The following is a 12201-nucleotide window of genomic DNA, read 5'->3' on the forward strand; positions in this document are numbered from 1 at the left end:
GACTACAAAGGGAAGCACAGCCAAGAGCTGCCCAGTGACACAAGCCTACCAGAAGAGCTAAACTACTTCTATGCTCGCTTCGAGGCAAAAATTATATATTTTTACCTTTATTTAACTAGGCAAGTCAGTTAAGAACAAATTCTTATTTTCAATGACGGCCGAGGAACAGTGGGTTAACGGCCTTGTTCAGAGGCATTCGATCTTGCAACCTTTCGGTTACTAGTCCAACGCTCTAACCACTAGGCTACCTGCCGCCCCAAATAACACTGAGCAGCTGTTCTGGAAGACTGTGTGATCACGCTCTCCGCAGCCGATGTGAGTAAGACCTTTTAAACAGGTCAACATTCACAAGGCCACAGGGCCAGACGCGTTACCAGGATGTGTACTGCAAGCATGCGCTGACCAACTGGCAAGTGTCTTCACTGACATTTTCATCTTCTCCCTGTCCCAAGTCTGTAATACCAACATGTTTTAAGCAGGCCGCCATAGTGCCTGTGCCCAAGAACACTAAGGTAACCTGCCTAAATTACTACCAACCCGTAGCACTTACGTCTGTAGCCATGAAGTGCTTTGAAAGGCTGGTTATGGCTCACATCAACACCCTTATCCCAGAAACCATCCTACCAATCCTCGACTTCGGCGATGTCATTTACAAAATAGCCTCCAATACCCTACTCAACAAGCTGCATGCAGTCTATCACAGTGCCATCCGTTTTGTCACCAAAGCCCCATATACAACCCACCACTGCGATCTGTATGCTCTCGTTGGCTGGCCTTCACTTCATAATCGTCGCCAAACACATTGGCTCCAGGTCATCTACAAGACCCTGCTAGGTAAAGTCCCCCCTTATCTCCGCTCACTGGTCACCATAGCAGCACCCACCTGTAGCACGCGCTCCAGCAGGTATATCTCTCTGGTCACCCCTAAAGCCAACTCCTCCTTTGGTCATCTCTCCTTCCAGTTCTCTGCTGCCAACGACTGGAACGAACTACAAAAATCTCTGAAATTGGAAACACTTATCTCCCTCACTAGCTTTAAGCACCAGCTGTCAGAGCAGCTCACAGATCACTGCACCTGTACATAGCCCATCTATAATTTAGCCCAAACTACTACCTCTTCCCCTACTGTATTTATTTATTTTATTTATTTTGCTCCTTTGCACCATATTATTTATATTTGAACTTTCTTCAAACTACAAATCTACCATTCCAGTGTTTTTCTTGCTATAATTTATTTACTTTGCCACCATGGCATTTTTTTGCTTTTACCTCCCTTATCTCACATCATTTGCTCACATTGTATATAGTCTTATTTTTTTTTATTTTTTTTTTCTACTGTATTATTGACTATGTTGTTTACTCCATGTGTAACTCTGTGTTGTTGTATGTTGTCGAACTGCTTTGCTTTATCTTGGCCAGGTCGCAATTGTAAATGAGAACTTGTTCTCAACTTGCCCACCTGGTTAAATAAAGGTGAAAAAAAAAAACAAAAAAAAAAAAAACCCTAGACTCAATTTGCCTACCGCCCCAACAGATCCACAGATGATGGAATCTCTATTGCACTCCACACTGACCTTTCCCACCTGGACAAAAGGAACACCTATGTGAGAATGCTATTCATTGACTACAGCTCAGCATTCAACACCACAAAGCTAAGGACCCTGGGACTAAACATAAACTAAACACCTCCCTCTGCAGCTGGATCCTGGACTTCCTGACGGGCCGCCCCCAGGTTGTGAGGGTAGGTAACGACATCCACCACGCTGATCCTCAACACGGGCCCCTCGGGTGCGTGCTCAGTCCCCTCCTGTACTCCCCGTTCACCCATGACTGCACGGCCAGGCACGACTCCAACACCATCATTAAATCTGAACAACGATGAGACAGCCTATAGGGAGGTGGTCAGAGACCTGGCCGTGTGGTGCCAGGACAACAACCTCTCCCTCAACGTGATCAAGACAAAGGAGATGATTATGGACTACAGGAAAAAGAGGACTGAGCACGTCCCCCATTCTCATCGACGGGCTGCAGTGGAGCAGGTTGAGAGCTTCAAGTTCCTTGGTGTCCACATCACCAACAAACTAACATGGTCCAAGCACACGAAGACAGTCGTGAAGAGAGCACGACAAAACCTATTCCCCTTCAGGAGACTGAAAATATTTGGCATGGGTCCTCAGATCCTCAAAAGGTTCTTCAGCTGCACCATCGAGAGTATCCTGACTGGTTGCATCACTGCCTGGTATTGTAACTGCTCGGACTCCGACCGCAAGGCACTACAGAAGGTAGTGCGAACGGCCCAGTACACCACTGGGGCCAAGGTTCCTGCCATCCAGGACATCTATACCAAGAGGTGTCAGAGGAAGATCCTAAAAATTGTCAGACTCCAGCCACCCGAGTCAGACTGTTCCCTCTGCTACCACACGTCAAGCGGTACCAGAATGCCAAGTTTCGGTCCAAGAGGCTTCTAAACAGCTTCTACCCCCAAGCCATAAGACTCATGGACATCTAATCAAATGGCTACGACTATTTGCATCCCCCCCTTTACACCGCTGCTACTCTGTTGTTTTCTATGCATAGTCACTTTAACTCTACCTACATGTACATATTACCTCAACTAACCGGTACCCCCCCCCCCCCCGTATATTGTCTCGCTATTGTTATTTTACTGCTGCTCTTTAATTACTTGTTACAAATAAAAGTAATTCTTATCTGTATTTTTTTTTTTTAAACAGTTGTTGGTTAGGGGCTTGTAATTAAGCATTTCACTGTAAGGTCTGCACCTGATGTATTCGGCGCATGTGACTAACATTGATAGTCCCGTGTGGCTCAGTTGGTAGAGCATGGTGTTTACAACGCCAGGGGTTGTGGGTTCGATTCCTACGGGGGACCAGTACGGAGAAAAAAACATATGAAATTCACTACTGTAAGTCGCTCTGGATAAGAGCGTCTGCTAATTGACTAAAATGTAAATGATTTGACATTCTAAATTGAAATCTAGGTGTGAACCTAATGTTTTGTCTGTCCCCTGCAGGTAGACTGGTGTCAGGCTGGAGCGGCAGCTGCCGCGGCTGTGTGGAGAAACATCTGTTCTTCAAGATGTTTGTCCTGCAGCCAGTGGAGCAGCTCAGTTGGAAATGAAGATCCCAAGATCCTCCTGGTCCCACAGCCCTCAGCATGTCCCTGTATATGGTGTCATGAGTCCAACTGCAGACTGGTGCTGTCCCAGTAGGTGCAACTGGAATCACACTAAAACATTTCCTGTAAAATGTACAGTAACTTTCTAGAAGCAATTGGCCAGTAAGTTACTGTAATTTATTTTACGGTACAGTGACTGTAATCAATTTTATGGCAATGAATTTTATGGTACTAAAAATGTTACTGTAATCTAATTTACAGTATATTACTGGAATTGCCCATGCAGCTACATATTACCCAGTGTTCAAGTTCATTTTTACATTTTGTTCATTTAGCGTGCGCTGTTGTCCTTAGTAACGTACAGTCAGTGCATTCAACCAAGGTTTATTTTTTTTTAAAAAGAACGCAAATCACAGTCATAGCAAGTAAAATATTTCTGTAACCATTACTGAAAGTGTTGTAATAGTTAAGGATATATTGGTCTTCAAAATAATTGTAGTTACAACACTATCTTATGATATACAGTGCATTCGGAAAGTATTCAGACCTCTTGACTTCTTCCACATTTTGTTACGTGCCCCCATTTTATTTCAATTGACTGAATTCCTTATGACTGTAACTCAGTAAAATCTTGTGTTTTTTACGTTTTGTTCAGAATGGAATAAGTAAAGTTATCCCTCTGTCACAGATTGTGAATTATACTGCCTTCCTCTGACCACTGCAGTTACTGTACATACTGAAAGCAATCCTCTGTTTCACTCTGCAGGAAAACGTTTAAAGAAATGTTACTCTTTATTCTTTACTTTGGATATGAAGTCAAATGTTTAATAAGAGGTGACATTATAAAATGTCACCTTTTTATTTGAGGGTATTTTCATACATGAAGGGACATCACGTGCGCCATCCGTATGGTTAGTGAGAAAGTCCATGTTGCAAATGTACGCTCCCTTACTAGACGTCCGACCACGTCCGATAAATCCGCGGACGGCGTCGGGCCGCTCACAGGGGCCGGATCTTCCAGGAAGTCATCGAACGGAGTCTCTCGGACCTTCCGTTTAATTAAATGTTCAAATTTTGGTCATTTCCTTGCAGTCCCGGATTATTCCACGAGAGGGCGTATGGAATCATATTGCAAATGTAACATATATCACCAATCGCGACACGGCTTTTTCTCCTAAACGGAAGATAATTCGAAGACGAAACTCGGTCTGCGTGGGTTTGGCATAATGGGCAGTTGGCCCCGAACAGGATGGAGTCGAGGCCTCGACGCTTTTCGAGTTAAGGCTATTTTTCTGGGATTGAAAGTCAAACAGGAAAATAGAGTGCTGATTTGACCGCTTCACATCAAACTACATGAGCCTACGGTGTCAGGAGAAAAGGAACCATGCATTTACCAATGTTCATTTCAGAGAAATTGTACAATGACACATTGGTGATATTCAACAACGAGGTTTTTTTTTCAAAAAAGTTACATATCCAGTTGCAGCGTGTTCAGATGAGTCCGTTAAGGCAGGTTTCGGAGCTCTGCGAGATTTCTGTGATTTTCTGTGATTTTCTGAAACACACACTTGTTCAACCCTCTGTAAATAAGTCAGTTCTTAACAGAAACACTTAAAACTCAATATTCTATAAGAGCCTAACGTTCAGATTCCTGTGTCAACCAGAAATGCCTTATAATGGTGTCATAGGGGCTGTTTTGAAGGGTTAAAAAGGTCAGATCTTTCCACAACTTCATATGTGTGACTAGGCAACCCTCATGAACTGTAAATCAGTCATTTATCCCATCAGATGTCAAAGAAAAGCTCTCTCAAACACACACACAGCAAGGACGGAGTGACACAGAGCGGTGCTTAAAGACACATAGAGCCTGCAATGGCATTACCATTATCTCTAGGCTGAGACGAGTTCAATGAGACGCCCCGCTTGACCGTAGCTTGCTCGGTATGAGCGCAGCGACCGTGAGAGAACTAGGCCCAAAATGAGGCCTGCACCAATATGTCAAGTGCTTATGGGTGACAGTGAGAGAACCATTAGGGTTAGAAGCACAATTCAACCTCAGGAGCGTTCCTGAGGTCCTCCCGATCTGTGCAAGCCTAACCTTGACCCTGTGGCATTAACCCTTCACAGTGAAAAGAAGGTGTTTAGATCAAACTGTGTGCAATGACTTCTCTCCCCATAGGAATACATTGACAATTCTCCTAAATTCAACCTGACGTCTATGTGGGTTATGAATGCCTTATGAACCTGTCTTCTATAACAATCCATCAGGCTACTGTGAGGTCTACCTGTGTTGATTCTAAGGTTCCTGGAGCAACCGGAAAATGTTAAAATCACCCTAGAGCTATTGTCATATAAGCAACCTGCAGATAGTGAAAATCACGCAACTCAACCATCTGTCATTCAGTCAATTCTTAAGGTAGAGACTTCATATTCAGGATTCTGTTTATGTCTACCCCAAAGACAACGTGTGTGAAGCAAGAGCTTCCTGTGACAACCGGAAGTTGTTAAAAACAGTCTAGAGCTATTGTCATATGGTCAACCTGCATATAGTGAAAATCACGCAACTCAACCATCTGTTATTCAGTCAATTCTTAAGGTAGAGACTTCATATTCAGGATTCTGTTTATGTCTAACCCAAAGACAACGTGTGTTGAGTAAGAGCTTCCTGTGACAACCGGAAGTTGTTAAAAACAGCAAAGAGCTATTGTCATATGGTCAACCTGCATATAGTGAAAATCACGCAACTCAACCCTATGTCATCCAGCCAATTCTTTAGGTAGAGACTTCATATTAAGGATTCTGTATATGCCTACCCCAAAGACAACGTGTGTCTATTCTTTTTGCAAAAAAAACAAAAACACACACACACAATTTGGCCATAGGGACATAGTGTGGGGCTTAGAGTCTTATACCGCCTTCAATAGTTACTTTCGTTCAAACGATTCAAGAACCGTCAGACCTAGAGCTCCGAAATTTTAGAAACCTGTTCTAGAGCTCAAGTTGATAGTGCACGGTGATTTATGGGGCTCTAGAAGGTTCTCTGACCGAGAAACCGCCTCGTACATTTGCAATATTTTCAATTCATTTTGAATATCACGGACATGGCGACATGTAGAAATGTCCCAGAGTCGCAAGACTAGGTGCATTGAAACCGCCTCGGCCCATAGAGACGGACCCCAATGTCTCTGTCCGATAGCTCATTCAGGGACCCCGTAGTAACGCCCTGAAAAAGTGGATTTTCAGCACCAATTAAGGCCATTGCTCGGGCACCGAATGACCTATCGAGCCGAAACTTGGGATTCGGGGTCGCCTCACATAGGCCTACACATAATGTCAGAGCTGGACCCGCAGCTATAACGTAACTATGTGTTTTATGTTTTTTTATGGTTAAAATTGAAAGCACTGTGAATTATGGGCCTTCTCTGACATATGTGATAGTTGGCTTCTATACGAGTTGGAAAAAGTTGATTTTGTGTCAGATGCTATCAGTTTGGTGTCAGAATGACATCTAATTGACTGATGGACGCTGACTGCTGTGTGACGAGCAATGGAGAGGAACCACAGTCACTGCCCGGCCATCCCGAGTTCATCGGGCCAGTCAATTATGCATTTCTGCAGTATTTTTGAGCATGCCTAAATTTGTGATGCTAAATGCCCATTAAATCATATTGCAAACGTAACGCGCTATATTGCAAACGTAACGTGCGTTTGCAATATGATTCAACAGCAGAAAATATCACCAAATTTGACATGATGAAATCAACACAATGAGCGACAGAGAGGAACCACAGTCACTGCCCGGCCATCCCGAGTTCATCAGGCCAGTCAATTATGCATTTCTGCAGTATTTTTGAGCATGCCTAAATTTGTGATGCTAAATGCCCATTAAATCATATTGCAAACGTAACGCGCTATATTGCAAACGTAACGTGCGTTTGCAATATGACTCAACAGCAAAAAATATCACCAAAGTTGACATGATGAAATCAACACAATGAGCGATAGAGAGGAACCACAGTCACTGCCCGGCCATCCCCAGTTCATCGGGACAGTCAATTTTGCATATCTTTAGTGTTTTTGAGCATGCCAAATTCGTGATGTTGAGGCCCATTGAATCATATTGCAAATGCGCATCCGTGGACATGGTGACCCGAAATGGGTTACCAGGAGTAATTTTTTAGAATGGTTTTAAATGCCTTTAGGGTGGTGCAAGGGGTGCACGGTTGGGTAGGGAGCACCTTCCATCAGTGCCCATCCAGTATAAGGCGCCCCTAGTCATTTTGGACATTTTTCTAAAAATCGCTAAAAATCGACAGTCCCACTTCTCTCATGTCACCATCAAGCCATGGAGAGGAACCACAGTCACTGCCCGGCCATCACCAGTTCATCGGGACAGTTAATTTTGCATTTCTGCAGTGTTTTTGAGCATGCCAAATTCGTGATGTTGAGGCCCATTGAATCATATTGCAAATGCGCATCAGTGCACATGGTGACCCGAAATGGGTTACCAGGAGTAATTTTTTAGAAGGGTTTTAAATTCCTTTAGGGTGGTGCAAGGGGTCCACGGTTGGGTAGGGAGCACCTTCCATCAGTGCCCATCCAGTATGGGGCGCACCTAGTCATTTTGGACATTTTTCAAAAAATCACAAAAAAAACTCACCATCAAGCCATGGAGAGGAACCACAGTCACTGCACGGCCATCCCCAGTTCATCGGGACAGTCAATTATCCATTTCTGCAGTGGTTTTGAGCATGCCAAAGTTGTGATGCTAAATGCCCATTGAATCATATTGCAAATGCGCATCCGTGTATTTGTAATATGATTCAACAGCAAAAAATATCACCAAAGTTGACATGATGAAATCAACACAACGAGCGATGGAGAGGAACCACAGTCACTGCACGGCCATCCCCAGTTCATCGGGACAGTCAATTATGCATTTCTCCAGTGGTTTTGAGCATTCCAAAGTTGTGATGCTAAATGCCAATTGAATCATATTGCAAATGCGCATCCGTGTATTTGCAATATGATTCAACAGCAAAAAATATCACCAAATGTGACATGATGAAATCAACACAACGAGCGATGGAGAGGAACCAGGAGCGTTCCTGAGGTCCTCCCGATCTGTGCAAGCCAACCTTGACCCTGTGGCATTAACCCTTCACAGTGAAAAGAAGGTGTTTAGATCAAACTGTGTGCAATGACTTCTCTCCCCATAGGAACACATAGACTATTCTCCAAAATTCAACCTGAAGCCTATGTGGGTTATGAATGCCTTATGAACCTGTCTTCTACAACAATCCATCAGGCTACTGTGAGGTCTACCTGTGTCGATTCTAAGGTTCCTGTGACAACTGGAAGTGGTTAAAAACACCCAAGAGCTATCGTCATATAACCTGCACATAGTGAAAATCACGCAACTCAACCATCTGTTACTCAGTCAATTCTTAAGGTAGAGACTTCTTATTCAGGATTCTGTTTATGTCTACCCCAAAGACAACGTGTGTGAAGCAAGAGCTTCCTGTGACAACCGGAAGTGGTTAAAAATAGCCTAGAGCTATTGTCATATTGGCACCTGCAGATAGTGAAAATCACGCAACTCAACCATCTGTTACTCAGTCAATTCTTAAGGTAGAGACTTCTTATTCAGGATTCTGTTTATGTCTACCCCAAAGACAACGTGTGTTGAGTAAGAACTTCCTGTGACAACGGGAAGTGGTTAAAACAGCCTAGAGCTATTGTCATATGGTCAACCTGCATATAGTGAAAATCACGCAACTCAACCATCTGTTACTCAGTCAATTCTTAAGGTAGAGACTTCTTATTCAGGATTCTGTTTATGTCTACCCCAAAGACAACGTGTGTGAAGCAAGAGCTTCCTGTGACAACCGGAAGCGGTTAAAAACACCCAAGAGCTATTGTCATATTACGTGCACATAGTGAAAATCACCAAACTCAACCATCTGTTACTCAGTCAATTCTTAAGGTAGAGACTTCTTATTCAGGATTCTGTTTATGTCTACCCCAAAGACAACGTGTGTTGAGTAAGAACTTCCTGTGACAACGGGAAGTGGTTAAAACAGCCTAGAGCTATTGTCATATGGACAACCTGCATATAGTGAAAATCACGCAACTCAACCATCTGTCATTCAGTCAATTCTTAAGGTAGAGGCTTCTTATTCAGGATTCTGTTTATGTCTACCCCAAAGACAACGTGTGTGAAGCAAGAGCTTCCTGTGACAACCGGAAGTGGTTAAAAACAGCCTAGAGCTATTGTCATATTGCCACCTGCACATAGTGAAAATCACGCAACTCAACCATCTGTTACTCAGTCAATTCTTAAGGTAGAGACTTCTTATTCAGGATTCTGTTTATGTCTACCCCAAAGACAACGTGTGTGAAGCAAGAGCTTCCTGTGACAACCGGAAGTGGTTAAAAATAGCCTAGAGCTATTGTCATATTGCCACCTGCAGATAGTGAAAATCACGCAACTCAACCATCTGTTACTCAGTCAATTCTTAAGGTAGAGACTTCTTATTCAGGATTCTGTTTATGTCTACCCCAAAGACAACGTGTGTGAAGTAAGAGCTTCCTGTGACAACCGGAAGTGGTTAAAATCACCCAAGAGCTATTGTCATATTACGTGCGCATAGTGAAAATCACGCAACTCAACCATCTGTTACTCAGTCAATTCTTAAGGTAGAGACTTCTTATTCAGGATTCTGTTTATGTCTACCCCAAAGACAACGTGTGTTGAGTAAGAACTTCCTGTGACAACGGGAAGTGGTTAAAACAGTCTAGAGCTATTGTCATATGGTCAACCTGCATATAGTGAAAATCATGCAACTCAACCATCTGTTATTCAGTCAATTCTTAAGGTAGAGACTTCTTATTCAGGATTCTGTTTTTGTCTACCCCAAAGACAACGTGTGTGAAGCAAGAGCTTCCTGTGACAACCGGAAGTGGTTAAAATCACCCAAGAGCTATTGTCATATTACGTGCGCATAGTGAAAATCATGCAACTCAACCATCTGTTTCTCAGTCAATTCTTAAGGTAGAGACTTCTTATTCAGGATTCTGTTTATGTCTACCCCAAAGACAACGTGTGTGAAGCAAGAGCATCCTGTGACAACCGGAAGTTGTTAAAAATAGCCTAGAGCTATTGTCATATTGCCACCTGCAGATAGTGAAAATCACGCAACTCAACCATCTGTCATTCAGTCAATTCTTAAGGTAGAGACTTCTTATTCAGGATTCTGTCTATGTCTACCCCAAAGACAACGTGTGTTGAGTAAGAACTTCCTGTGACAACGGGAAGTGGTTAAAACAGCCTAGAGCTATTGTCATATGGTCAACCTGCATATAGTGAAAATCACTCAACTCAACCATCTGTTATTCAGTCAATTCTTAAGGTAGAGACTTCTTATTCAGGATTATGTTTTTGTCTACCCCAAAGACAACGTGTGTGAAGCAAGAGCTTCCTGTGACAACCGGAAGTGGTTAAAATCACCCAAGAGCTATTGTCATATTACGTGCGCATAGTGAAAATCATGCAACTCAACCATCTGTTTCTCAGTCAATTCTTAAGGTAGAGACTTCTTATTCAGGATTCTGTTTATGTCTACCCCAAAGACAACGTGTGTGAAGCAAGAGCTTCCTGTGACAACCGGAAGTGGTTAAAATCACCCAAGAGCTATTGTCATATTACGTGCGCATAGTGAAAATCACGCAACTCAACCATCTGTTACTCAGTCAATTCTTAAGGTAGAGACTTCTTATTCAGAATTATGTTTATGTCTACCCCAAAGACAACGTGTGTGAAGCAAGAGCTTCCTGTGACAACCGGAAGTGGTTAAAAACACCCAAGAGCTATTGTCATATTACGTGCGCATAGTGAAAATCATGCAACTCAACCATCTGTTACTCAGTCAATTCTTAAGGTAGAGACTTGTTATTCAGGATTCTGTTTATGTCTACCCCAAAGACAACGTGTGTGAAGCAAGAGCTTCCTGTGACAACCGGAAGTGGTTAAAAACACCCAAGAGCTATTGTCATATTGCCACCTGCAGATAGTGAAAATCACACAACTCAACCATGTGTCATTCAGTCAATTCTTAAGGTAGAGACTTCATATTCAGGATTCTGTATATGCCTACCCCAAAGACAACGTGTGTCTATTCTTTTTGCAAAAAAAACAAAAACACACACACACAATTTGGCCATAGGTACATAGTGTGGGGCTTAGAGGCTTATACCGCCTTCAATAGTTACTTTCGTTCAAACGATTCAAGAACCGTCAGACCTAGAGCTCCGAAATTTTAGAAACCTGTTCTAGAGCTCAAGTCGATAGTGCACGGTGATTTATGGGGCTCTAGAAGGTTCTCTGACCGAGAAACCGCCTCGTACATTTGCAATATTTTCAATTCATTTTGAATATCACGGACATGGCGACATGTAGAAATGTCCCAGAGTCGCAAGACTAGGTGCATTGAAACCGCCTCGGCCCATAGAGAGAGACCCCAATGTCTCTGTCCGATAGCTCATTCAGGGACCCCGTAGTAACGCCCTGAAAAAGTGGATTTTCAGCACCAACTAAGGCCATTGCTCGGGCACCGAATGACCTATCGAGCCGAAACTTGGGATTCGGGGTCGCCTCACATAGGCCTACACATAATGTCAGAGCTGGACCCGCAGCTATAACGTAACTATGTGTTTTATGTTTTTTTATGGTTAAAATTGAAAGCACTGTGAATTATGGGCCTTCTCTGACATATGTGATAGTTGGCTTCTATACGAGTTGGAAAAAGTGGATTTGGTGTCAGATGCTATCAGTTTGGTGTCAAAATGACATCTAATTGACTGATGGACGCTGACTGCTGGGTGACGAGCAATGGAGAGGAACCACAGTCACTGCCCGGCCATCCCGAGTTCATCGAGCCAGTCAATAATGCATTTCTGCAGTATTTTTGAGCATGCCTAAATTTGTGTTGCTAAATGCCCATTGAATCATATTGCAAACGTAACGCGCAATATCGCAAATGTAACGTGCATTTTCAATATGATTCA

Source organism: Salmo trutta, chromosome 20 (genome assembly GCF_901001165.1).
Source record: "Salmo trutta chromosome 20, fSalTru1.1, whole genome shotgun sequence".
Classification (NCBI taxonomy): Eukaryota; Metazoa; Chordata; class Actinopteri; order Salmoniformes; family Salmonidae; genus Salmo; species Salmo trutta.